Source organism: Lolium rigidum, chromosome 3, assembly GCF_022539505.1.
Source record: "Lolium rigidum isolate FL_2022 chromosome 3, APGP_CSIRO_Lrig_0.1, whole genome shotgun sequence".
Taxonomy (NCBI): domain Eukaryota; kingdom Viridiplantae; phylum Streptophyta; class Magnoliopsida; order Poales; family Poaceae; genus Lolium; species Lolium rigidum.
The window spans coordinates 3,594,738-3,620,370 of NC_061510.1; positions in this window are offsets into that span (position 1 = coordinate 3,594,738).

Below are 25,633 nucleotides of genomic sequence, written 5' to 3' on the forward strand. Positions count from 1 at the left end.
ATATAAAGAGAGAGGGCGACGAGGGAGGCGAGAGGGGGGACGCGTGTATTAGATGCGTATATGCGGACGATCGACCTCGCCTCTCAGTGACCGCGTGACCGAGAGACCGGTGGTGGCGGTGGCGAAAGGGCGGCGGTGGCGAAAGGGCGGTGGTGGCGGTGGCGAAAGGGCGGCGGTGGCGAAGGGGCGGTGGTGGCGGTGGCGAAAGGGCGGCGGTGGCGAAAGGGCGGTGGTGGCGAAGGGGCGGTGGTGGCGGTGGCGAAAGGGCGGTGGGGCGCGTGACCCAGTTTTTTTAAGTCAAATTTTAGTTTTTTTCCACAATCTTTTTAAGTCAAATTGTAGTTCTTTTTGAGACAAATTTTTTAAGTCAATTAGTAGTTTTTTTAAGTCAAATTTTAGTTTTTTTTACACAATCTTTTTTAAGTCAAATTCTAGTTCTTTTTGAGACAGACTTTTAAGTCTCAATTATTTGTTTTTTTAAGTCAAATTGTAGTTCTTTTTTTACACAAACTTTTAACTCAAATTTTAGTTATTTTTAATTTCAAAATTAACAAGAACAAAACAAAAAAACTTAGTTACAAATTAGTTCTTCTACATACACGTTTACAATTTAATTAAGTTATATTTTAATTAAAAAACTTAGTTACAAATTAAAAAAACAAAAAAACAAAAAAAACCGGCCAGGCGCCCGGCCTTCTCTCCTCTCGATCCCTCTCTGCTTCGTCGTCTCTGCCGCGGAGAGCGCGAAGCGCACTGGCGCGGCGCACAGCGCAAGGCCTGGCCGGCGGCGGCGCGCGGCGCGGCGACTGTCAGCACACGGCCGGCGATACGCGCGCGGGCCGGTGTGCGTGGTTCTCGGCGGCGGAGGGGTTCGGGCGCGCGGCGGAGAGGCCGCGGGTACGCGCATGCGAGGCCGGGCCGGCGCGTGGCGCGCGCGCGCGAGAGCGGTAGGTGGGCGGCGGCGACGTACGACGTCTGGGCGTCGGTGGGCGGCGACGACGACGGGCGGCGCGAGGAGGGGCGGCGACGAGGGCGACGGCGACGACGGCGAGGCGCTCGGCAGAGAGACAAGTGAAACCGCGCGGATATGCAGAGACGAAGACGAAGTGATCGAAACCGCCTCGCGGCACGCGCGCGTTTAAATAGGAATAGACCTTTGGTCGCGGTTGGGGTCACCAACCGCGACTAAAGGGGTACCTTTAGTCGCGGTTGGTGACCCCAACCGCGACCAAAGGGTATTTTCGGCGGGTTTTTCGTTTCCGCGGAAAATACCCTTTAGTCGCGGTTGGTGACCCCAACCGCGACCAAAGGCTATTTTTCAAATTAGTTTTCATTTAAAATCTGAAAAGTACATATAATATATCAATAAATTCAGGAAAATAAAACTAATTCATTTAAAAATCTTAAAAATACAAATAATATATCAAAAAATTCAGAAAAATAAAACTAATTCATTTAAAAATCTTAAAAATACAAATAATATATTAAAAAATTCAGAAAAATAAAACTAATTCATTTAAAAATCTTAAAAATACAAGTAATATATCAAAAAATTGAGAAAAATAAAACTAATTCATTTAAAAATCTTAAAAATACAAGTAATATATCAAAAAATTCAGAAAAATAAAACTAATTCATTTAAAAATCTTAAAAATACAAGTAATATATCAAAAAATTCAGAAAAATAAAATCTTCCCACCAGTTCTTCCCGGCCGCCTTTGTCTTTCTGGCGCCGGCCCCCTCTTCCCGCCTTTGTCTTTCCGCCGGCCCCCTCTTCCAGCCTCTGTCTTTCCGCCGACCCCCTCTTCCCGCCTCTGTCTTTCCGCCGGCCCTCTCTTCCCGCCTCTGTCTTCCAGCCTCTTTCTTCTCGAGGAGCAACTTTCAATTTCTTCCCGCCTCTTTCTTCCCGCCTCTTTCTTCCCGCCAATTTCTTCCCGCCTCTTTCTTCCCGCCTCTTTCTTCCCGCCACTTTCTTCCCGCCTCCTGTCTTCCCGCTCCCATTTTTCCCGCCATTTGTCACTACATATATGTTGCCCGGCTTGGCCAGCATTATCACATCTCTACAATCTCTCATCACTCTCTCATGGCTTCCACCGCACCCACTCTAACCTACCAGCAGGTGGAGGAGCTTTGCGCCTCGAACTACCCTTGCCCACCGGGCTACCGCGTCCCCGCCGGCTGGAGCCTAAGCGCCGGCGGCGTGTCGGTCCCTCCCTCCCTCGAGGTACGCGCGCCGGGCGGCCATCACGAACCACTACTACCTCGACCTCACGCCGGAGCAGCGGATAAATCCCCGCTGGCATCCCGATAACCAGCATACTTGGGACGCCTTCTTCATCAATCGGCGTGAGAGGGCGCTCGCCAGGTATGAGGAGGACGATCTGCCTCCTCGGAACTTCCACGAGGCCGGCTGTCGGTTATGGTGGTACGGCCGGACTCTGCAGAGCGTCATGGACTACATCACGGCCGGCGATATCCCCCGCCTGCGCTACCCTCAGTTCGAGCCACGAGTGCCGCCCGACGACGGCGACGACGGCGGACGGCGACGACGGCGGCAACTTAGAAGGCGACGACTACCGGTACAACGGCGGCGACTATGAAGACTACGAGTATGCATATTATACGCCTAGGCAGGAGTATGACTAAATCACTCCAAATTTCATGTATCATCGGTGCTATCTCGAATCAATCGAATCATTCGAAAATGGACACCAAACACATCACGGGCAATATAATTCACATGATCCATTCAACAAAGTTTGGTACAATAAATTATTACACATCATTTCTTCCCTTGTGTCCCTGCTTGCTTACGATTGGGCCGTATCCATACAGGACCGAGAATGGAAATCTCTTCGACTAGGTGAACCAGGAGGTGCGTCATAATATTGAAGAAGGATGGCGGGAACACCAACTCGAAACTGACAAGACATTGGACCACATCGTTACGTAACCGTGGTAGAACTTCTGGATTGATTACCTTCGAGAGATTGCATTGAGGAATGCACATAGCTTCACAATGGCTACTCGAACATTTTCCGGCGAGAGCCCCTCAAAGCAATCGGAAGCAATTGCGTCATAATCACGTGGCGGTCGTGAGACTTCAGGTTTTGGAACTTTTTCTCCGCCATGTTTATTATTCCCTTTATATTGGACGAGAATCCAGACGGGACCTTAATACTGCTCAGGCATTCAAAAAAGATGACCTTCTCTTCTTTGGTCAGAGCGTAGCTGGCACGACCTTGAAACCATTCCGGATGCTGGTCATCAGGGTCTTTCAAGCGTTGATGGTCCTGCCATGCTTCCTTTGTATCATTTGTCTTCCCATACACGCCCAAGAAGCTTAGCAGCTGACAAAGGTTTAATTTGTCAATGCCTACAAATTGTAGACTAGGGTTTTGCTAGAAGTAGAGGGCAAGTAGATCTCGAAGGTTTCAGCCGAAAAGTATTCGACGATTGTAAAACTAGGGTTATGTTGACGATAGATTCGATCCTTTCTTTGTCCCTCGACTCCCCCTTATATAGAGGGTGGAGCCGAGGGTTTCGTAATACACAAGTTACAGAGTTGGGGAGGGTTTCGTACCCAACCCGTAAGATTACAAATCTCTATCTTTCCTAATACAAACTATCTTTCGTTAACACTAAATAAGCTTCCGAGTCTTCTTATTCTTCGAATCCTGGGCCTTTAGTAAACCCCGGTACCATCTTTGGCAGGCCCATTGGGGATGCCTATGTCGATAGCCCCGAGATTTTTCTTGAATCGAAGAATCAGGGAAAATCTCCAACTTTACTCATTACATAATCTTTCGATACGCAAATACTATTTTGTACAGGGATAACGGTAGTTGGGGCTAGTTCATCTGACGGATCAGGTACTAGTTAACTGCTCTAGTGGCAATCCGCAAAAACCTACTTCAAGATCACGTCCCTGGACATGATCTCGGGATACTGGTGTAAACTTCGACGAGGTGCCGCTTAAGGTCTTACCATTCTGTCGAGTCCCGGTCATATTTTATCGGGTACCTAACGCGTCCGTTAGGATTTTTCTTCATATCTCGTTGATACGGAAAAAAGTAGCAGCCCGCCGTCGGAGACGGTGCCACGCCGCTCGAACGGATCCGGGGTCTTACCTTCGCAAAGTTTTGCGGCATTCGGAGATTTATTCGCGACTTTTAGCGCTCCGAGAATATATTGTCGAGTGCTTTTCGGTTGTTGGAATAGCACATTTTATCGAGTCATATTTGATGACTTATTTTGTCTTCCCGATGGGAGTATATGTAGAGTTATCTGTGTAACTCGAAATATACTCACTTCTATTTTTCCTTTTGATAAAAATTCATCGGGCACGCGAACAGCGTTCCCGATGGGAGTAGCCCCGAGGCTACAGCCAAGAACTTGTGCTTGGGTGTAGGCTCCACTGATTAGCATCCTTTGCCGCTATATTTATAATCCCTCTCGATATTTTTCTATTTATCGGGTGCGCGACCAGCGCTCCCGATGGGAGTAGCCCCGAGGCTATGAACAAATGCTTGCATTTGGTCATAGGCTCTTGCCATTTCTATCTTGTCATACTCGAAGTTTCTATTTTTCCAAAGTAGCCCCCGAGCATTTGGGCAAAAACTTGTATTTGAACAAAGGCTCCCGAAATATCCTTGCGTGTCGATAATCTCTCGCAAGCTTCATAGTCGAGCTTTTCTTTTACCTTGATGACGTCGTTGCTGATGATAGCCACGATTTCGTTTTGGAAACATGCGAGAACCGTTTCTCTCACTGCCTTGTGGGTCCAAATTCCTTATCTTATTGACACGTCGTGCAAGTGGGGGACACATGTTCTCCACTTTTTCTGGCACACGCTCCGTAACCTCGTCAATGTTAAAGTACTTTTTTACCCTTGTATACACGTGGTTATCATCTGCCACGTACTTTTTCCATCCAATGGTCCGTCGCTTCACCGCACCTCTTATATAAGGTCTCCTTCTTCTTCCTCGAGCACTTCCGCTCGCGCCGTTCCCCTGCTTTCACCTGCGAATCTTCCTCCTGCGCCTCACAACTCCCAGAGCTCATCTCTTCCCAGCTGCATTCCCACGCCATTGTTGATGCCACCGCGTCGCTTGACCAGGCACGCCACGCCGGAATCCTCCATGGCCGCTGCAGATCTAGGGACCGCGGAATGGGAGAGGTCCAAGGTCACCAACCAGGAAATCAATCTCCTGAAGAAGCTGGGCATTAGCAAGAAACCCAAAGCGGTGTGCTTCCCCAGTGAAGAAAGCTACCCAACCCCTCCAATGGGGTATCGGGTAAGTTTTGTTGATCATCTCATCCGCGGTCTCTCCGCCCCCATTCATCCTTTTCTCCGTGGGTTGCTTTTTGTTTACGGTCTTCAACTTCACCACCTCACGCCCAACTCAATCCTCCATATCTCTATTTTCATCACCCTCTCGTGAGGCCTTCCTTGGTGTCCAGCCCTAACCGGGAATTATGGAAGCGCATTTTCTTCTGTCGCCGTAATGGCTCTCCCAATGTCGCCTATAATATAGGCGGCGTTGTTATCTCTCGTTCGCTCCACGAGTAAATTACTTCGACGTGAAACTCCCCGATTCGGTTCAAGGGTGGCGCAAGAAGTGGTTGTATATTAGGGAGGAGAACCATGGATGTGCTCGAAGACAATATCCCTCCTTTCGATGGTGCCGAGAAAATCCTTCGCCGCCGTTCCCGGGATGCGGAGGCTACCGAGGAAGAAAGAGCTTCGACAGAGGCCTTGATGACTCGCATCCATGAGTTGCAGAATACTCGGGGCAAGGAACTGTCAGGTATCCAAATTACAGCATATTTCCTTAGAACCAGAGTGCAGCCTCTTCAGGCTCGCAAAAACCCTCTCTGGAATTATGCTGGCGATGAAGACACAGATCGTTTGTCTACGAATCTGGAAGTCAAGGATTTGGAAAGGCTTGTCCGCAAAATCTCCTCTCTTAACAAAAAGGATCCTATTCCGTCTTCTTGTCGTATAAAACCATACAGCGCCACCAATGCGCTTTCTGAGGTAAACATTGTCGCGTAATTTGTTTGTGCCTTGCTATTTTTGTTGTAACTCCCTTTTTTTTGACATCTTCCCTTTCTTTTATATAGAACCACCCAAATCTTGTTTCGCTTACTCCTCTTCCTGAAGGTGGAGAAGTCGAAGAAAGGACCGTTATCTCCGAAGATAACCAAGATGCCCCCTCTTTTGTGAATGAACCCGCAGATTCTCGAAAATCTGCGGGGTCTGATGAAAAGGAGGGTGCCTCTGAAGCCACTGCGTCGGCACAATCTCCTCCTCTTGCTGTCTCTCCGAAGAACAAAAGGAAGAGGAATGATGTCGAAGATTCCGGTACCTCCAAGGCCGAAGAAGCTGTTCCTTCACGCCAGAAGGCAGCTTATGATCCATATCTCGAGACTCTCATCAGTTCGTAAGTTCCTTATCTTTCTTATTTTCGATTCATTTGAAGATTTTTTGTCTATCTTGCTTTTTATGTTGCCAACATTTAATCGTAGGGATGATGAGGAAGAAGTGCCAGCTTCTGATGTGGCGGCTCGAACGAGCACGTCACATACTCTAGTTGCTTCGGAGACGCCAGTTGAAGGAGAGGAAACTTCGCCTCCTCAACAAAACGTCGGCGCTGCTACTCCTCCTTCAAGCCCCCTTGTCCCTTCACCAAAAAGGGCGAGGATTGAAACAATCCCGGAGCCTACTCTCCAATTGAGTAGCTCCTCTAACCCTCTCTTGGATGATGTAAGTTGTCAATTTGCTTATCATTGTCTATATTTCCTCTGTTTGTTTCTTCGGGCCGTCATTTTTCTCATACCGACATTTTCTTTTTTTTGTCCTTCCTTGATAGCCTACGATCAAAGAACTTCTTCGCATTGGTGCCCAATTTATTGGGTACCGTGAATATGCCAGCAAAACTGAAGGTAATGCCTGTATGCTTCTTTTTGCTTCTGCTTTCTTATTCCTGTATTGTCGACGTTGTTAACTATTTTTAACTTCCTTTGCAGAAAAACTGGCGGAGGTCAACGAGCGTGCCAATACACTTGCTCAAAAACTAGAGCAAAGTGAAGAGGCTCGTAAGAAGGCCGAGTCAGATGCTGTTCAAGCTAGGCGAGAAGCTGACAAAGCTAAGGCCGATGCTGCTGGTGTCGAAGATCTTAGGAAACGTCTTCATGATGCCGAGACTTCATTAAGCGAGCACATAACTGCACAATCTGCTCGTGAAGAAACGATCGTGAAGCGTCTAAGGACGCAAAATCGTCGCTTTGTTAGTAAGTATCTGAGCCACTTCATATCCTTTGGATTTTTCCTTTCTGCACTTTTTTGTTGATCAAAGAATTTTTATTTTGACAGATAAGACTTCTCAAGAATTTGAGCTTGAAGATCCCGACAATGATCCTCTGCTTGACGCTGTTTCGTTCCTTGAATTTCATGGGACAGAAGCGCGTGAGGGCATTGATGAAGCCAGGACAGGGCTGTCGCGGCTCTTCCCCTACTTCTTCCCGAAGAAAGAGGAACCCGCGACTTTCCTTGCTCTTGCCAAGTGCTTTAATCCACCCGAAGATCTTGGGCTGAAGATGCGTCACGAGAATATGAAAGTTGCCGTTGAGAGCACTGTTGCCTTGGTTGCTGATAGTCAGCAGACTGTCGACTGGGCGAGGGTGGGCGACTCAGAGCAGATAGAACAAGCAAAATGGCGATCATTGATCAAGGCAGCAAAGCTTAATACGAAGAAAATCCTGTCTTATCTCGGGATCAGGCCATCTTCAACTCCTAGCTCATCAAGGCCGGAGGTCTAGTTGAATGCTCCTTTGCTTTGTTTTTCTTCTTAGTTTACCTCCTTCTTGTAGTACTGCCGCCATAGTGTTCCTGGCGATGATTAGGTCTTCTAGAGGTCCTTCTTTTGTAACAAACATGTGTATATTATGAGAATGAATGGAAATCTATATTTTTCTCAATGATTGATGTCGACGTTTTCTTTTTTCAGTTAATTTTTGACAACTATACGTCCATTCCTGGTCCTTCCGAAGTTTGTCCTTCGTCTTCTTCGAAGAGAACCCTTGTCGCTGTTAAATTCGTTGAAGATTCCGCGAGTAAGGATTTGACAGAAGATTTGGAAGAACTTCGACGACAGCTTCAATCCATGAAGAAACAATCCCTTATGCTCATGGAACAGTCTCGAAAATCTTCTGAGAGGGAGAAAATTGCACTTCAACAAGCTCAAGATGCCATAAATGAAAAGGACGCCGCTGTTGCTGAAGCTGCTGCAGCTACAAACCGCGAAAATGTTATGCTTCAACTGCTGACAGATGCTAGCTTGGATATGGCAGGTATACTTCATTGTCGTGCCTTTTCTTTTCCTTTTTGCTTGTCCTCTCATTGCTCATTGGTTCTTGTAAAAAATAAGGTTCTTTTTTGGATGCTACCACTGAAGATGAACGTGTCGAAGCTCGATCCAATGTACTTCTTCGTCTTGCCAAAGATCATGGAGTATTGTTTTGGGGTACACCTGAACGAACTCGCCAGATTGTCAGGTTTCAGGATCGCGCACTTCAGGTTCGCGATTACCTTGATTTCTGTACAAGGACTTTGTCTCTGGTCTATGGCACCATGTTTCCTCGGAACAAGATGCCAGAGACTCTTCCTGCTTTAATGGATAAGTTTCGGGATGCTCCTCGGATCCACGGCTTTGTGCGGGCCCAATTGGCTGCTGGCGCAAGATTTGCTATGATTATGATAAAGATTTGCTATCCGAAGTTGGACGTGAAGCAAATTGTTCCCAAGTGCTTGGCCAAGATGTCGAAGAGGAAGAGAAACTTCGGCAAATATGACGATATTGTTACTCCCGTTGCCGAAGATATGATGGATGAACTTCTTCGGATGGATTCTGAATTCTTCGTGAAGGGCAGCTATGCTGAGCATAGTACTCGTGCTGTAAATAATGAGCGCTTGACAATAGACAACATACTGGGAAATTCCTGAAGATAAATTTGTTCCGAAGATTGCTTCTTGTATATGGTCTATATTGTAAAGTCACTATATTTTTATTTTTATTGCCCAGCCCCCGGGCGTTTATATTGCGAGGTTTTCCCAAGGCAAAATAAATTATACTTTGTACTATTTTGGCGAGTATGAGTCTCCGAACTTTATGTTGGCCGCTGTTTTGTCGATATTTTTGTCTTGGCGAGGCATTTTATACCAAGGCGAGATATTTTTGCGAGTTGTATTTGTCGACACTATGTATATGTATATTGTGACGTCTAGGAGGAAGCCCCCGAGCCTGTCGATAAAAAGATGTAGAATTCCACTATCTTTATTATATTGCAGCACCGCGAGCCCGCCTCATTAAAAACCTTTTCCGGCCCCACTCGGTGCCCCGAAAAAGGAAAAGAGTGCGTCTGAAAACTCGCGGGCGTTTCAGTACATTGTATGTTTACAGAGGAGACTATATTTCGACATCTAGGCGTAAAAACGCCTGAGCTATGCCACGTTCCAGGGATTTGGCTCGGCAATCCCCGTCTTTTTGTCCTTGATTCTGTATGCTCCTCCTTCGATTACTTCTGTGACTATGTAGGGTCCAAGCCATGGTGACTCGAGTTTTTCATGACTTTTTTGATTGAGTCGTAAAACCAGGTCACCAACTTGGAAGGATCTTGGCCGCAATCGTCGACTGTGATAGTTTTTCAGGTCCTGTTGATATTTGGCGACTCGTGATAGGACTTCGTCTCGAGCTTCATCAAGTGCATCAACGTCATTCTCCAAAGCTTTTCTCGAGGTTTCTTCGTCATATTCTGTAACTCTTGGAGAATCATGCTCTATTTCTATCGGCAGGACTGCCTCGGCTCCATGGACCAGAAAGAACGGCGTCTCCTGTGTCGCCGTATTTGGTGTTGTTCGAATACTCCACAACACACTTGGCAGCTCCTCTGGCCAAGTATGTCGAGCTTTTTCCAATGGTCCTAATAGGCGCTTCTTGATACCATTGCAGATGATGCCATTGGCTTTCTCGACTTGACCGTTGGTCTGTGGATGTGCGACAGATGCAAAACTCAATTTGATGCCCACTTCTGCGCAATATGCTTTGAACTCCTTGGATGTAAAATTGCTGCCATTGTCTGTGACGATGCTGTGAGGGACTCCAAAACAAAAGACGATGCTTTTCACGAACTTGATCGCCGATGCGCCGTCCGGTGAATTTATCGGTTTTGCTTCTATCCACTTAGTAAATTTATCGACAGCGACAAGCATATACTCATATCCTCCTGGCGAAGCTTTGTGTAGTTTTCCCACCATGTCGAGACCTCACTGAGCAAAGGGCCAAGACAATGGGATTGGCATAAGTTCTGCTGCTAGCGAGTGAGGTTTTGCTGCGAATCTTTGACACGCGTCGCAATTTCGCACTATTTCCTTCGCGTCCTCGATTGCTGTTAGCCAATAAAATCCTGCTCTGAAGACTTTTGCCGCAATAGCTCGGCTGCTTGCATGATGCCCGCATATTCCTTCGTGTACATCTTTCAGGATGATCCTTCCTTCTTCGGGTGTGACACACCTCTGCAACACGCCCGAGATACTTCGTTTGTACAACTCCCCTTTGACCACAATAAAGGCTTTTGATCGCCTAATTATTCGCCTTGCTTCAACTGGATCGTCGGGTATTGTGTTCCTCAGGATGTATGATATGTAGGCCTGCATCCAAGGGATTTGCACCATCATTACTAGCTCCTGTTCCTCTTCTTCTTCTTCTGAATTTTTAGCGGTGCTCGAAGATTTCTCTGTTTTCTCCTTCTTCTTTATTTTGACTGGCTTTGTTGATCTCTCGCTTATTTCTTCCCAAAATAATCCGTGAGGGATCGCGAGACAATATGACCCGATGTTTGCGAGAACGTCGGCTTCATCGTTACTTAGCCTGCTGATGTGGTTTACCTCGCATCCATCAAACAATTTTTCCAGCTCATTGTACATCTCCTTGTATGCTATCATACTTTCGTTGACTGCATCGCATTGGTTCATAACTTGTTGTGCCACCAATTGTGAGTCGCCGAAGATTTTCAATCGGGTTGCACCGCAAGCTTTCGCCATCTTCATCCCGTGTATGAGAGCTTCATATTCTGCTTCGTTGTTAGACGTTTGGGAACGTCATCCGCAGGACATATTTCAATTTGTCGCCTTCAGGTGACACCAGTATCACGCCTGCTCCTGCGCCTTCCAACCTTTTGGACCCGTCAAAGTTCATAGTCCAGGTTCTCGATAAATCTGGAGGTCCCGTGTTTTGTAGCTCCATCCACTCTGCGATGAAATCCGGTAAAATTTATGATTTTATTGCCTTTCTTTTTTCATATGTGATATCCCGAGGGGAAAGTTCTATTCCCCAAAGGGAGACACGACCCGTAGCTTCTGGGTTGTTCAATATGTTTGACAAAGGAGCTTCATTGACCACTATTATCGGGTGTGCCGAAAAATAGTGTCGCAATTTTCTTGCTGTCGTAAATACTCCATACGCCAGTTTCTGATATTGCGGGTACCGCTGTTTTGAAGGTGACAGTACTTCACTGATGAAATATACTGGCCTCTGAACTCCATGAAGCTTTCCTTCTTCTTCTCTCTCGACTACCAGAACCGTGCTAACCACTTGAGGTGTGGCTGCAATGTATAAGAGGAGGGGTTCTTTATCTTTAGGCGCCACCAGGATTGGTGGTGTCGAAATTGTGCGCTTGAGGTTCTCAAAGGCCCTGTCTGCTTCCTCGTTCCATTGAAATTTTCCCCCTTCTTTGATCAATGCGTAGAACGGCAATGCCTTTTCTCCTAGCCTGGCGACGAATCTGCTTAAAGCTGCGACTCGCCCTGTTAGCTGTTGTATTTCTTTCAACTTTGTTGGCTTTCTCATAGTAACGATGGCCTGGATTTTTTGGGATTAGCTTCAATCCCCCTTGCTGATACTAAGAATCCGAGAAGTTCTCCTGCAGGAACTCCAAAAGAGCACTTTGTCGGGTTCAGCTTGATGCAGAACTTGTCGAGGTTGTCGAAGGTTTCCTTTAAATATTCGATCAGAGTTGATCCTTTCTTTGATGTTATCACAACATCGTCGATGTAGACTTGCACATTTTTTCCAATCTGTGTTGCTAGGCACTTCGCATCATCCGTCGATATGTTGCTCCCGCGTTTTTCAAACCAAAGGGCATTGTTTTGTAGCAAAACACGCCGTAAGGTGTTATGAACGCTGTCTTGGCTTCATCTTCTTCCTTTAATCTGATCTGGTTATAACCGGAGTACGCATCCAAGAAGGAAAGACGTTCGCATCCTGCCGTGGAGTCGATGATTTGATCGATCCTTGGGAGGGGAAAGTGATCCTTAGGACAATGTTTATTGAGACACGTGAAGTCGACGCACATGCGAAGGACTATCGTGTGTTTCTTCGGCACCATCACTGGGTTAGCTACCCACGTGGCTTCTGTAGATATTTCTTTGATGAAACCAGCATCTTTGAGTCGATCTATTTCTAATAACATGGCTTTGCGGCTAGGTTCCGAAAAACGCCGCAAGGGTTGCTTGATTGGTCTTGCGAGAGGATCCAAGTTGAGGTGGTCCTCGGCGAGTTCCCTGGGTACTCCTGGCATGTCAGCTGGACACCATGCGAAGATTTTCCAGTGCTCACGGAGGAACTCGACGAGCGCGCTTTCCTATGCGATATCCATGTTTGTTGCGATGGATGTCGTTTTCTTCGGGTCTGTCGGGTGGATCTGTACCTCTTTTGAATCCTTGGTTATGTTGAAAGTTGGCTCCTTCGACGACCTCCCAACTTCTGGCAGCACATCATAATCAGTGAACCTTGGCGCCGTATATTCTGCTTGCATCCCGAAGGTTTCTGACAGTCGATGAAAATCCTTGTCACATTTATCGGATAATGCGAAGCTTCCCTTGATTGTAATGGGTCCCTTGGGTCTGGGCAACCTCCACAATAGATACGTATAATGTGGTACCGCCATAAACCTGGCGTATGCTGGTCGTCCCAACAAAGCGTGATACTGCGACGGAAAATCCACAACTTCGAACTCCAGATTTTCTATTCAGTAGTTTTCTCGGGTTCCAAACTGAACATCGAGGTTGATCTTGCCCGATGGATAACTTGGCTTCTCTGGTGTAATCCCATGGAAACGTGTTTCAGTTGGTTTCAAGTTTGCCAGGGATATGTTCATCTTCCTCAATGTATCTGCATACATAAGGTTTAAGCTGCTGCCGCCATCTATGAAAACTCTCGACACGTCAAAACCAGCGATTACTGCGGGTAGAATGAGTGCCGATTGTCCTGGTCGAGGAACTTGCTGTGGATGAACCGCGATTGTGAAGCCAATATCTTGCCCTGACCAATTTAGGTACTCGACTGTTGGCGGAGGCATCTTTTCTGCCATGAACACTTGTCGTGAGATTACCTTGTGCGCCCTGTTGGATGGCCTAGCTTTCTGAATCATCGAGACCGCACCATTGGAGTTAGGATCAACATATGGAGGTGGGTGTGGTGCTGCCGCCTGCCGCTATTCTGAGCTGATGTCGATTTTCGTCCGTGATTGCGGGAGGTGGTGGAAGGTGGATCTGTTACCCTCCAAAACCCACCGACGGGCAATGGTTGTTGGCGTCAGAAACCCACCGGCGGGCAGCGACTGGCCAACACCGTAGAGCCGGGAACAACTAGGGCTGCGGCTGGCCCCAGTCCCTCAGAGCGACGGCCCGCAAAGCCTCCTGGTCGCGCGCCGATGCAAACTGCAGGGCGTGCCACCTGACCTATACCTGGTCGGGAAGGTGTGGATGATGCCTCTCTTAGTTTCTCGCGGGGCACACACGTGCACGTTAAATACGAGCCTCGATCGGCTCTCAGGTTATCCTGTGAATCGGCTCATGGAGCCGATCCACCCATGATTCGTCCAAGGTGGCCGAATATATGGTGGTCCTGCTTGATCAAGATATAGCATATGAGATCCACGACGATCTGGGGTTTTCACCGCATAATCGGATCATCCTACTCACGATTGGGCCTCGCGCTCGCGCACGGTGACCGTAAGACAGCCCTAGACAAGGCCTAAAAACCAACACGAGGTTGATCCTCGGAACATCCTGTCTAGGGCCAGCAAACTACACCCTACACGCCGCTGGATCCTCCAACCCTTTGTAAGGCCTAACTATTGCGGATATCAAACTAATCCACGATAAATCGGGGAGCAATCGTAACGGATCAGATCTACTAGATAACGATCAAGCGGGGTGCCGCCCTGCACCCATGATGAGGTACAAGGACGGCTAGATGCGCAAGGGTTGCACTACGACGAGCATATGATACTAGGAACAATGCTAACCCTAACACATCTACGATAACTACGTTGCTCGCCATCAAAAAGGCTTCGATACGAGCAACGCATGAACAACGTGGGCGAGCTCGTGCTTGCCTAGATCGCAAGATGCGATCTAGGCAGCATGGTGCTTACCGGAGAAACCCTTGAGACGAAGGGGTTGGCGATGCGCCGAGATTGGTTTGTGTTGAACGTTGGTTGTTGTTTATTCCATAAACCCTAGGTACATATTTATAGTCCGGGGACTTTCTAATGTGGGCGTGCACCAAACCGTGCACGGGTAAAACTCTAACTCCTAAACTAAGATGCGACCTAATATGTTACAGATACATGGGCAGTTTAGCCCAACTTGGTACAAAAGGCCGATTCACGTATTTTCTTCCATGTATAATCTTCACGTCCATCTTGATCGCGGCCCACCTCTGGCTTGGTCAAATTCCGGTGATAACACATGCCCCCCTGGTTTTGGAAATGACATTTCCAAAATCATTACGCTTTTCCTTCGTCGGGTCATGTCGTGGCAGAGCAGAACCGTTGCAGTATCCTTCACGATGACGTCTTGCCTCCTCGCCTTCTCCGCGATTTGACGGTTCTGGCACCACGTCCTCGCGATTTGACGGTTCTGGCACCACGTCCTCGGAAACTGCTTGGGCATTAAACTTCCACTATATCCCCTTTATTTAACCACTCCGCACAGTTTATTCCTGCATCTTCTTCGCATTAGCACCCCAAAAGCCCTCCTGCGCCACCATGTCGTCTTCTTCCTCCGCCTCATCGGGCTTTCCCATCGAGTCCTCCTCTTCCCGCGAGCCGACGCCGGAGTGGAACCCAGCGGAGGTCCACGCGGCCAACATCCGCCGCGCCATCGAGGCCGGGAATGAGCCCAGCCATGATTTTTCCATCTGGTCAGAGGACGACAAGTCCCTGACTGATGGGGAGAGCGATCTCCGCTTCCTCGCCGACAGGGAAGCGGTGGAAGAAAGCGAGGATGATCACTTTCCCTGGGATGGGGCCACCTCCGAGGAGGTGAAGGAGGAGGAAGAGGAGGACGACGACGACAGCTTCCCCGACGAGCCGCCGGCCAAGCGCCATTGCCCCCGGCCGGGGAATCCGAGTGACTTCGGACGGCGACGATGACGACGAGGAGGAAGATGAGGACAATGAAGGTCCTGCCGGCGGCCGCTGGAGCAGCGACGACGAGCCGGCCGGGAGCAGCGCTGACAGCGGCGATGACGGCGACGACGAAGGCAGCAATGGCCCGTAGATAGGGCCCTTAGCATAGGATCCGTAGAAGTAGACGGGGCAATGTACCCCCTTAGTACTCCCTTTTGAGGGCAATCAGCTCTACTATGTAAGAAATCTCTTATTAATGAAGAACTTTTCCCCAATTTGATTTGCCGATTTCTTCTGAGTTCAACTGAGCCGATTCCCTCTCCTACTGACCTTGCCGATTCGTTCCCTTTGCCAATGCGTGATGAGCCGATAGCACCGCATCGGTCCTTCGAAATTCGCCCTTCCCTTCTTCAACTGACGATTTTCTAAATCTGCGAGAAAATGCGAGATCTTCGGGAAAACCTTTGAACTTTCCCAACCAAACCCAATAATCCTCTTCAATACTCATCATTTGTGAAGAAGGTTGCAATGAAGGATCAGCCGATGGTATCCCAATCGGCTCTTTAAACGAGCAAAATAGAACATCCACCGGGCCTCGCTGCCCCCGAGTCTTGGCCAAAGCAAAAACAGAAATGAGGACGCGTAACTTAGCTGAATTAGCCCGGGCTTGATCATGCAGAGCCAACCGATTTGCACATAAATCGGCTTGCAGAGAGCCTTCAAGGTGGGCTGCCCCCCGAGCTTCTTCAGTCCGCTCCTAGCGCCCTGCTGGTCAGATCGGCTCCTTTCCTTTGGCGGATCCCCTTCGTGCTCCTCTGATCGTAACCGTTATTCCCCTTGAGTCGATGTCCCTGCATCGGCTTTCATATCCTTAAGTCGATGTCTGCTGCATCGGCTGTGCTCAAAATTTTTTTGAATTTTTTAGGCCGATTTGTGTATCGGCCCCCATATTTGATAGTACTATCTCATATCCTCATGTTTTATCCACCTAGGTGCCCCCCGAGCCGATTCTGTCAAGAGAATTGATGGTATCGGCTCTTCAGGTAGCCCCTGTTGGGTCAAACGTTGATCCCAGGCAAAATAGATGGTGAGGATAATTTTGGCCGATTGCTGGAATCGGCCTCCACGTTGCTTGCTCGGTGAAGGTTTTGTAATGTTCCTCCACAATTTCGGAGGGCCGATCGCAAGGATCAGCCTTGCCACGTTGCTTATTGACGTAGTTCTGCTACTCGCCCAGGCCGGTAGACAAAACCAGCCCAATCTCTGACTTTATCACGTTGGTGCGTTTGCTGTCGTCCACCTCGAGTGCATCGTGTAATCGTGGAGCCCTACACTTCGCCGGACGAACTAGCACCACGTTTGTACCAGCCGATGTTTCATCATCGGCTTTCCTTTGCTTGGGGCGCCACTCTTTTCTTTGCGGCAGTCCCTCTTCATCCAGGGTCCTCTGGACTTTCGCAGCCAAATCAGGTCGTGCCTTCCTCAGCGTATGCAAGTATAACCTTTCGGCTTCCTCCAGACCGCGCAATCGCTGAACCCTGCGCTTTTGTGAATGGCTGAGACCATCAGGGCACCACCTTGGACGGTGGTACCTGTCTTCTTCGTCTTCCCCCTCGTCTTCCGAATCCTCGAGATCTTCCAACCGAGGGATCTCAGCACGTCTGTTTTGTGGTGGGAGAGGCCCTAGGCGCTCGAACACAGACACGTTGGCTGCCTCCTTCCTTATCTGGTTGCATTCTGGGCGGCTTGCCGATTGTTGGCAATCGGCTCATTCCTGAATCCCAGCAGTGTCTGAAGAAGGGGCAGTCCCAGTGCCTGGCGTTGTCATCTTGCTCCCTTGGCTTTTCCGTGGCACGGCGCTCGTGCTCCTCCTCATTGTGATCGTGCCGATGATATCTTCTGGCTCCTCTAGCCGGACGATCTCTCTCATCATCGTCGCCGTGTCGCCGGCGTTGGTCGTACTGACTCACATACTTGTTGAGGAGGTGATCAGAGAGGGGTCGTTGATATCTTATGTTCTTCACTTCCCCCTCCGTGACGTAGCGCTTGCCATCTTGACGGAGCCGATCGCATGGAGCGGCCCCCTCTGTGTCCTTGCTGCGAGAGCAGCTGCTCTCATCTCCATCTTTGCCAAAGTGGTTCCCAGGTCCTACCATGTTGATGCTGAACGAGGGACCTGTCTGGCAACCCTCAGGGAAGGTGACTTCCACCATGTTAACGGCGGGGAAGGGTTGGGTGTCGACCTTCATAGCGTACTGGTTGAAAATTAGACGCCCCTTCTCTATCGCCGCTTGGATGTGCTGACGCCACACCCTGCAGTCGTTGGTGGCATGGGAGAGCGAGTTGTGCCATTTGCAGTATGGCTTTCCGTTCAGCTCTTGCGCCGTGGGGAACTTGAGACCTTCAGGGATCGTCAAGCTGTTTCTCCTTGAGCAGGAGGTCGAAGATTTGCTCCGTCTTGGTCACGTCAAAATCAAATCCCCGGGCGGCCCCGGTGGCTTTACCCATTTGCGGGACACGGGGTTCCTCCTCGAGTCCACTCAGCCACTCGCTATTTCTTGGTCTCCCATAGCGCCTTCATCTTCGCCTGCGTCAACCATGGTAACCACGCGCTTGAATTTGTCCCGGTAGACATCCGGGTGGCGCTGTTCATACGCCGACGGCTTCTGCACCATGTGTGCTAATGAAGGGTAGTCCGCTTGGGCGGCCACGTCCTTGATCGATGATGACAGACACACCACCGCCAACTCGACTGCTTCTTTTTCGCTTACGTGAACCGAATAGCATCGGTTCCTAACGGTCCTGAAGCGCTGGATGTATTCCGACACTCGTTTCCCCGCGCTTCGTCGTACTTGTGCCAAATCGGCAATGCCAGCCTCGGAAGCCTCCGAGTGATATTGCTCATGGAACCGTTCTTCCAGCTGCTTCCAAGTCCGGACGGAGTTCGGTGGCGGCGACGTGTACCAACCGAAAGCCGATCCCGTGAGGGACCGTGAGAAGTACCTCACGCGCAGCTCGTCCGATGTCTGAGATCATGCCCAGCTGCGCCAAATATCGGCTCACATGCTCGATGGAGCTGGAACCATCCGATCCGCTGAACTTTGTGAAGTCCGGGAGCCGATATTTGGGTGGTAGCGGGATCAATTCGTACTCGTTGGGGTACGGCTTGGTATAGCCGATCGTCTTCCTTTTCGGCATCATGCCGAACTGATCTTTCCAGGATCGTACAAATCTGATCCGCGGTGATGGCTGCAGGTGCCGAACCCTGAAGATTCGCTGGAGTGGCGTACTTTACCAGCCATGCTTGTTTTTCCGGTTCTGAGCCAACTGCAGGAGCTGGGCTCTAGAGTTTTGTCGGGGTGGCGTATTTAGCTAGCCACGTTTGCTTCTCGAGCTCTGTCTCCGACGTTCCTCCTGTTGTTCCAGAAGTCCCCGCTGTTGCAACCTGGTTCGAGGGTGCCCGAGTGCTGCGATGCCGGCACGTATGCACATGCGTACCCGTGCGGGATCTCCTTGGGCGCCTCAGCCAAGAACCGGTAGTCACTAGGGTCACCACCGATCTTGTAGACGACGAATGCCGGTGTAGCCGGCACTTCAGCCGGTGCTGCCAACGCATGTGGCAGCGGCGGACGGGATCGGAGTGGCAACTCTCCTTGATACGTCCCGAGAGCTGGTCCCGACGGAGAGTACCGATGGCTCATGATTTCTCGGATCACGCGAAGAGCGACGCGCTCCAACGTGTTCACCAGGCTCTCAGAGTGGCGGTGCAGCGAATGAGCCACCATGAAGTTGATCTCCTGACGCAGCGACCTGGTGCGTTCTTCTGACGGGGTGGATAGATCCACTCCATCAAGGGCGCCTTCAGTGAGAACCCCTTCCATCCGATGCCATGGGAGCGGGTCCCGTGGAAAGAGCCGATGAGGTCGGCTTCGAGGACGGCTTTGACCTCGTCATACTTCTTCTTGAGCTCGCCAGTGAGGTCCTCGTAGGTGACCGGAGTCTCTTCCGCCATCTCGGATGTAGATGGCGATGTGGTGGATGTCGTGGATGTTGAAGATGGTCCCACCGGGCGTGCCAGAATGTGTTGGCGTCAGAAACCCACCGGCGGGCAGCGACTGGCCAACACCGTAGAGCCGGGAACAACTAGGGCTGCGGCTGGCCCCAGTCCCTCAGAGCGACGGCCCGCAAAGCCTCCTGGTCGCGCGCCGATGCAAACTGCAAGGGCGTGCCACCTGACCTATACCTGGTCAGGAAGGTGTGGATGATGCCTCTCTTAGTTTCCTGCAGGGCACACACGTGCACGTTAAATACGAGCCTCGATCGGCTCTCAGGTTATCCTGTGAATCGGCTCATGGAGCCGATCCACCCATGATTCGTCCAAGGTGGCCGAATATATGGTGGTCCTGCTTGATCAAGATATAGCATATGAGATCCACGACGATCTGGGGTTTTCACCGCATAATCGGATCATCCTACTCACGATTGGGCCTCGCGCTCGCGCACGGTGACCGTAAGACAGCCCTAGACAAGGCCTAAAAACCAACACGAGGTTGATCCTCGGAACATCCTGTCTAGGGCCAGCAAACTACACCCTACACGCCGCTGGATCCTCCAACCCTTTGTAAGGCCTAACTATTGCAGATATCAAACTAATCCCTGATAAATCAGGGAGCAATCGTAACGGATCAGATCTACTAGATAACGATCAAGCGGGGTGCCGCCCCTGCACCCATGATGAGGTACAAGGACGGCTAGATGCGCAAGGGTTGCACTACGACAGCATATGATACTAGGAACAATGCTAACCCTAACACATCTACGATAACTACGTTGCTCGCCATCAAAAAGGCTTCAGTACGAGCAACGCATGAACAACGTGGGCAGGCTCGTGCTGCCTAGATCGCAAGATGCGATCTAGGCAGCATGGTGCTTACCGGAGAAACCCTTGAGACGAAGGGGTTGGCGATGCGCCGAGATTGGTTTGTGTTGAACGTTGGTTGTTGTTTATTCCATAAACCCTAGGTACATATTTATAGTCCAGGGGACTTTCTAATGTGGGCGTGCACCAAACCGTGCACGGGTAAAACTCTAACTCCTAAACTAAGATGCGACCTAATATGTTACAGATACATGGGCAGTTTAGCCCAACTTGGTACAAAAGGCCGATTCACGTATTTTCTTCCATGTATAATCTTCACGTCCATCTTGATCGCGGCCCACCTCTGACTTGGTCAAATTCTGGTGATAACAATGGTTAAGCAACACGAAGAGCCGGGAGGCTCCCAAGGCCGCTTAGTGGACCCTGGCACCTCGCGTCGTCCCGCAAATCTTCCAGCCACGTCCTGGCGGTTGCTAGGGCGTGCCACCTGACCTAGACCCGATCGGGAAGGTGTTAGAGTGCTTCGATTGTTCCTGCATGGTAGACACGTAAACATTAAATACGAGCCCTATCGGCTCTCGGGTTGCCTCGTGGATCGGCTCAAGGAGCCGATCGCCCCATGGTTCACGTTGGATTTACAATGACATGGGGATCCCGCTTGATCAAAACAAAGCTAAAACGATCCACGACGGCTTAGGGTTTTCACCGCATAACCGGAACGTCCTACGTGTGATCGGGCCTAGCAGCTACGGAAGATGATGCAAACTACCCCTACAAGAGGCCTAAAAACCAACATAACGTTGATTCCCGGAACATCCCTTGCGGGGACGGTAAACAACACCTAACGCACTACCGGATCGTCCGACCCCAAGCATAAGGCCTAACTATGCGGATATTAAACTAATCCTTGCGGAGCAAGGAGCAACTATAACGGATCGGATCTACTAAGTAACGAACAAGCAAGATGATGCCCTTACACCCAGATAGGTGTAAGGGCAGCTAGGTGTCGAGGGACGGCATTGCCACGCAGATATGCACGAGAAAGCATCAATGCAAGCCCCTAAACACCTAATGATAAGTAGTACTGCTCGCCATCAACAACGCTTCAACACGAGCAGTACAAGGTAGACGAATAAACGTATACTGCCTAGATCGCGAGATGCGATCTAGGCGAGCATGGTGCTTACCCGGAAGAAACCCTCGAAGGAAGGGGTGGCGATGCGCCTGATTTGTGTTTGTTGTGAACGATGGTTGTCCTCTTTTCTCGATAACCCTAGATACATATTTATAGTCCAAGGGACTTTCTAATTGCGGCGTGCACCTAACCGTGCACGGGCCAGACTCTATCTGTTAATTCTAAACACGACACGATCTAATATATTACAGATACATAGGCAGTTAAGCCCAAACTCTTCGCGCGAGGCCGCTACATAGACGCTCCATATGTATGTCCTTCAAGCCCATCTTCACTTGCGGCCCATCTCCTGATTTGGCCAAAATCGGGTGATAACACATGCCCCCTAGTTTTGATAATGGTAATTGCAAAACCATCTGTCTCCTTCGAAGGGTCATGTCGTGGCAGAACCGTCGCAGTATTCTTCAGCATGACGTCTTTGCCTCCTCAACTCCTCTGCACGATTTGACAGTTCTGGCACCACGTCCTCGGAAATTGCTTAAGCATTAAATCGCTATATCCCTTTTTTATTTGGTCACTTCCTGTAGTTCCCTTCGCACTAGCACTTCCAAAAGCCCTTCTCCGCCGCCATGTCTTCTTCTTCTTCCTCCTCCACTTCGTCGGGTCTTTCCTACGTGTCTTCTCCCATCAGGGAATCAACACCAGAGTGGGGTACGCAGGCGGCGTACGATATCCTTGCCCCAACAGCGTGGGACAAGGAGGACCACGACTTCTCCGTTTGGTCTGAGGATGACAAGTCCTCAACCGACGGGGAAAGTGACCTCCGCTTCCTCGCCAATGGGGAAGCAGTGGAGGAAAGCGACGACGACCGCCTTTCTCGGGAGGGGGTCACCTCCTCCGAGGAGGTGAAGGAGGAGGAGGACGAGGACGACAGCTCCTCCGACGAGCCGCCGGCCAAACGCCATTGCCCCTGGCCCGGGAACCTCAGCGACTTCGACAGCGAGGACGACGATGCTGACGAGGAGGATGAGGACAATGAGGGTCCTGCCGGCGGCCGCTACAGCAACGACGACGAGCCGGCCGGGAGCAGCGCCGACGACGGCGACGATGACGACGACGATGAGGGCAGCAATGGCCCCTAGATAGGAGCTTAGCTTAGGGCCAGCAGTAGTAGATAGGGCAATGTACCCCTAATTCTTCCTTTTGAGAGCAATCAGCTCTTCCTTGTAAGAAATCCCCTTTCTCAATGAAGAATTTCCTCCAATTTGACTTTGTCGATTTTCCTCAAATTGATTTAGCCGATTCTCCCTAACCAATGCTTAATAAGCCGATGTTAACGCATCGGTCTTTCGTAATCCATCCTTCCATTCCTCAACTGACGACTTTGAGACCTGGTAATCTTCAAGAATTCATCATTTGTTGAAGAAAGTTGCAGCGAAGGATCAGCCGATGATATCCCAATCGGCTTCTAAAACAGAACATCCACCAGACCAGCTGCCCCCCGAGCCTCAGTCAAGGCGAGACTAGCGGTGAGGATGCGCAGATCGAACAAAGGGCTTTGCAGGTAATTTGAGGCAGTCACTATGCAGAACCAGCCAAACTTGCCCCCATTGATTACCTTCCCTCCGCTGAAAGCCGATGTCGTAGATGAATCACCAACAGCTTAACTGATGCTTCTGACAGTACTGCTGAATTCGCATCTTGAACGTGCAGCTGGTAGATCTTGTGTAATTGTACTAGAGTCGATGTCCAAGCATCGGCTATGCTGAAATTTTTCGTATTGTTTTCGATTTTTTTTACCAGCCGATTAATTTCTGAATCGGCTCACTCGGGTACATTTTCGCGGCCTTGTACGCCTTGTACCTTCTCTGTATATGCTCCCCGAGCTCCTTCAATTCAACGATGCGGCTTCTGGTGAGAATATTGAGATCGTCACCTTGGTCAAGCCTATGGGCAGTCTCGGGCGCCCAAACTGACGCTTCTGCTAGCACCGCTACACTTGAAGGCTCGCAAACGAAGCTGGAGGTCCTCGCAGAGAAAACCTGAGTCATCAAGCGGTTGGAGAGTAGAGCCTCGCCATGTAACTCGAAGACTACCTCATCAGGCTTCTTCTTATAACAGTTTGTACCCCTTGAGTCAATGGCCGTGCATCGGCTTTTGATTCTTAAGTCGATGTCTACACATCGGCTGTGCTCAAAATTTTTGGACTTTCCATTTTTTACGGCCGATTTGTTCACGTATCGGCCCCCATATTTGAGCTGTTCTGCTGGGCATTTGATATCCATTCTTAGCTTCGTATCCTTATGTCTCATCCATCTATGTGCCCCCCGAGCCGATTCTGTCAAGTAATTGATGGTATCGGCTCTTCAGGCATCTGTTGGATCAATGCTGAACACAGACAAAGGTATGTTGAGGATCATTTTGGCCGATTGCCAGAATCGGCCTCCTTTTCCGTTGCAATGCTTGACGATGGTTTGCAACTTCTTGGATTCCCACTGTAGCTACGTGACATGCTGGAGATAACATCCTTTGCTTTCCCTTTTTTGAGGGCCGATCGCAGGGATCGGCCTTGCCACGTATGTCCAATGTCTTGGACCTGCTACTCTGTCCGTATCACGGATACCATGTTTGTATCGGCCGATGCCTCCGCATCGGCATCGGCCGATGCTCGTGCATCGGCTTTCGTCTGTTTGGGGCGCCATACTTTCTTTGGCGGGCGCGCCTTCGTCTCCAATGTCTGCTGAATTTTCACGGCCAGATCGGGCCGTGCTCTTCTCAACGTGTACAGGTACTGTGCCTCGGCTTCTTCCAGGTTTCGCAGCCGCTGCACTCTACGCTTCTGAGAATGGCTGAGTCCATCAGGGCACCACCTTGGTCGGTGATACATATCTTCTTCTCCATGTGACTCCTCAAAGTCTTCTTCTTGAGATGACTCAGCTTGTTTATTATGAGGTGGGAGAGGTCCTAGACGCTCGAACACTGAAACTTCATTTGTCCTCCTCCTTTGCTGTTTGCACTCCGGCGGTTCTCGATTGTTGGCAATCGGCTCATTCCCGAGTCCCGAGCAATGTTTGAAGAAAGGACAGTTCCGAGTGCTTATCCGTGTTGTCTTGCTCCCTTGACCTCCCTCTAGCGTGACGTTCGTACCCGTTGTTGTTCCTGTCGTGCTGACGATACCTCCTGTCTGCATCAGACCGACGATATCTTTCGTCGTCTTCGTCGTTGCGCCGACGTTGGTCGTACTGCTGCTCATATTTGTTGAGGAGATGCACGGAGAGTGGGCGCTGATACCGTGTGCTTCTCACCTCCTCCTCGGTTAGGTACCGTCTATCATCATCTTGGGGCCGGTCGCGTGGAACGGCCTCCTCTTTTTCTTTGCCACGAGAGTGGCTGCTCTCTGCTTTATCCGCGCCATGGCGGTTCACCAGCCCTGCGATACGTCTCCAACGTATCGATAATTTCTTATGTTCCATGCTACTTTATTGATGATACCTACATGTTTTATGCACATTATATGTCGTATTTACGCATTTTCTGGAACTAACCTATTAACAAGATGCCGAAGTGCGGTTCCTGTTTTCTCGCTGTTTTTGGTTTCAGAAATCCTAGTAACGAAATATTCTCGGAATCGGACGAAATCAACGCCCGGGTTCCTATTTTTCCCGGAACCATCCGGAACACCCGAGAGCCGCCAGAGGGAAGCCCTGGGGGCCCCACACCACACCCTGGCGCGGCCAGAGGGGGGGCCGCGCCGCCCTATGGTGTGGTGGCCCCAGGCCCCCTCCGAGGCTCCCCTTTCGCCTATTTAAAGGTCCTGACCTAAAAACCCTTACGGAGGAAGCCACGGTACGCGAAACCTTCCAGAGCCGCCGCCATCGCGAAGCCAAGATCCGGGGACAGGATCTCCGTTCCGGCACCTGCCGGAGCGGGGAAGTGCCCCGGAAGGCTTCTCCATCGACACCGCTGCCATCTCCACCGCCATCTTCATCACCGCTGCCTGCTCCCATGAGGAGGGAGTAGTTCTCCATTGAGGCTCGGGGCTGTACCGGTAGCTATGTGGTTCATCTCTCTCTATGTACTTCAATACAATAATCTCATGAGCTGCCTTACATGATTGAGATTCATATGATGATGCTTGTAAT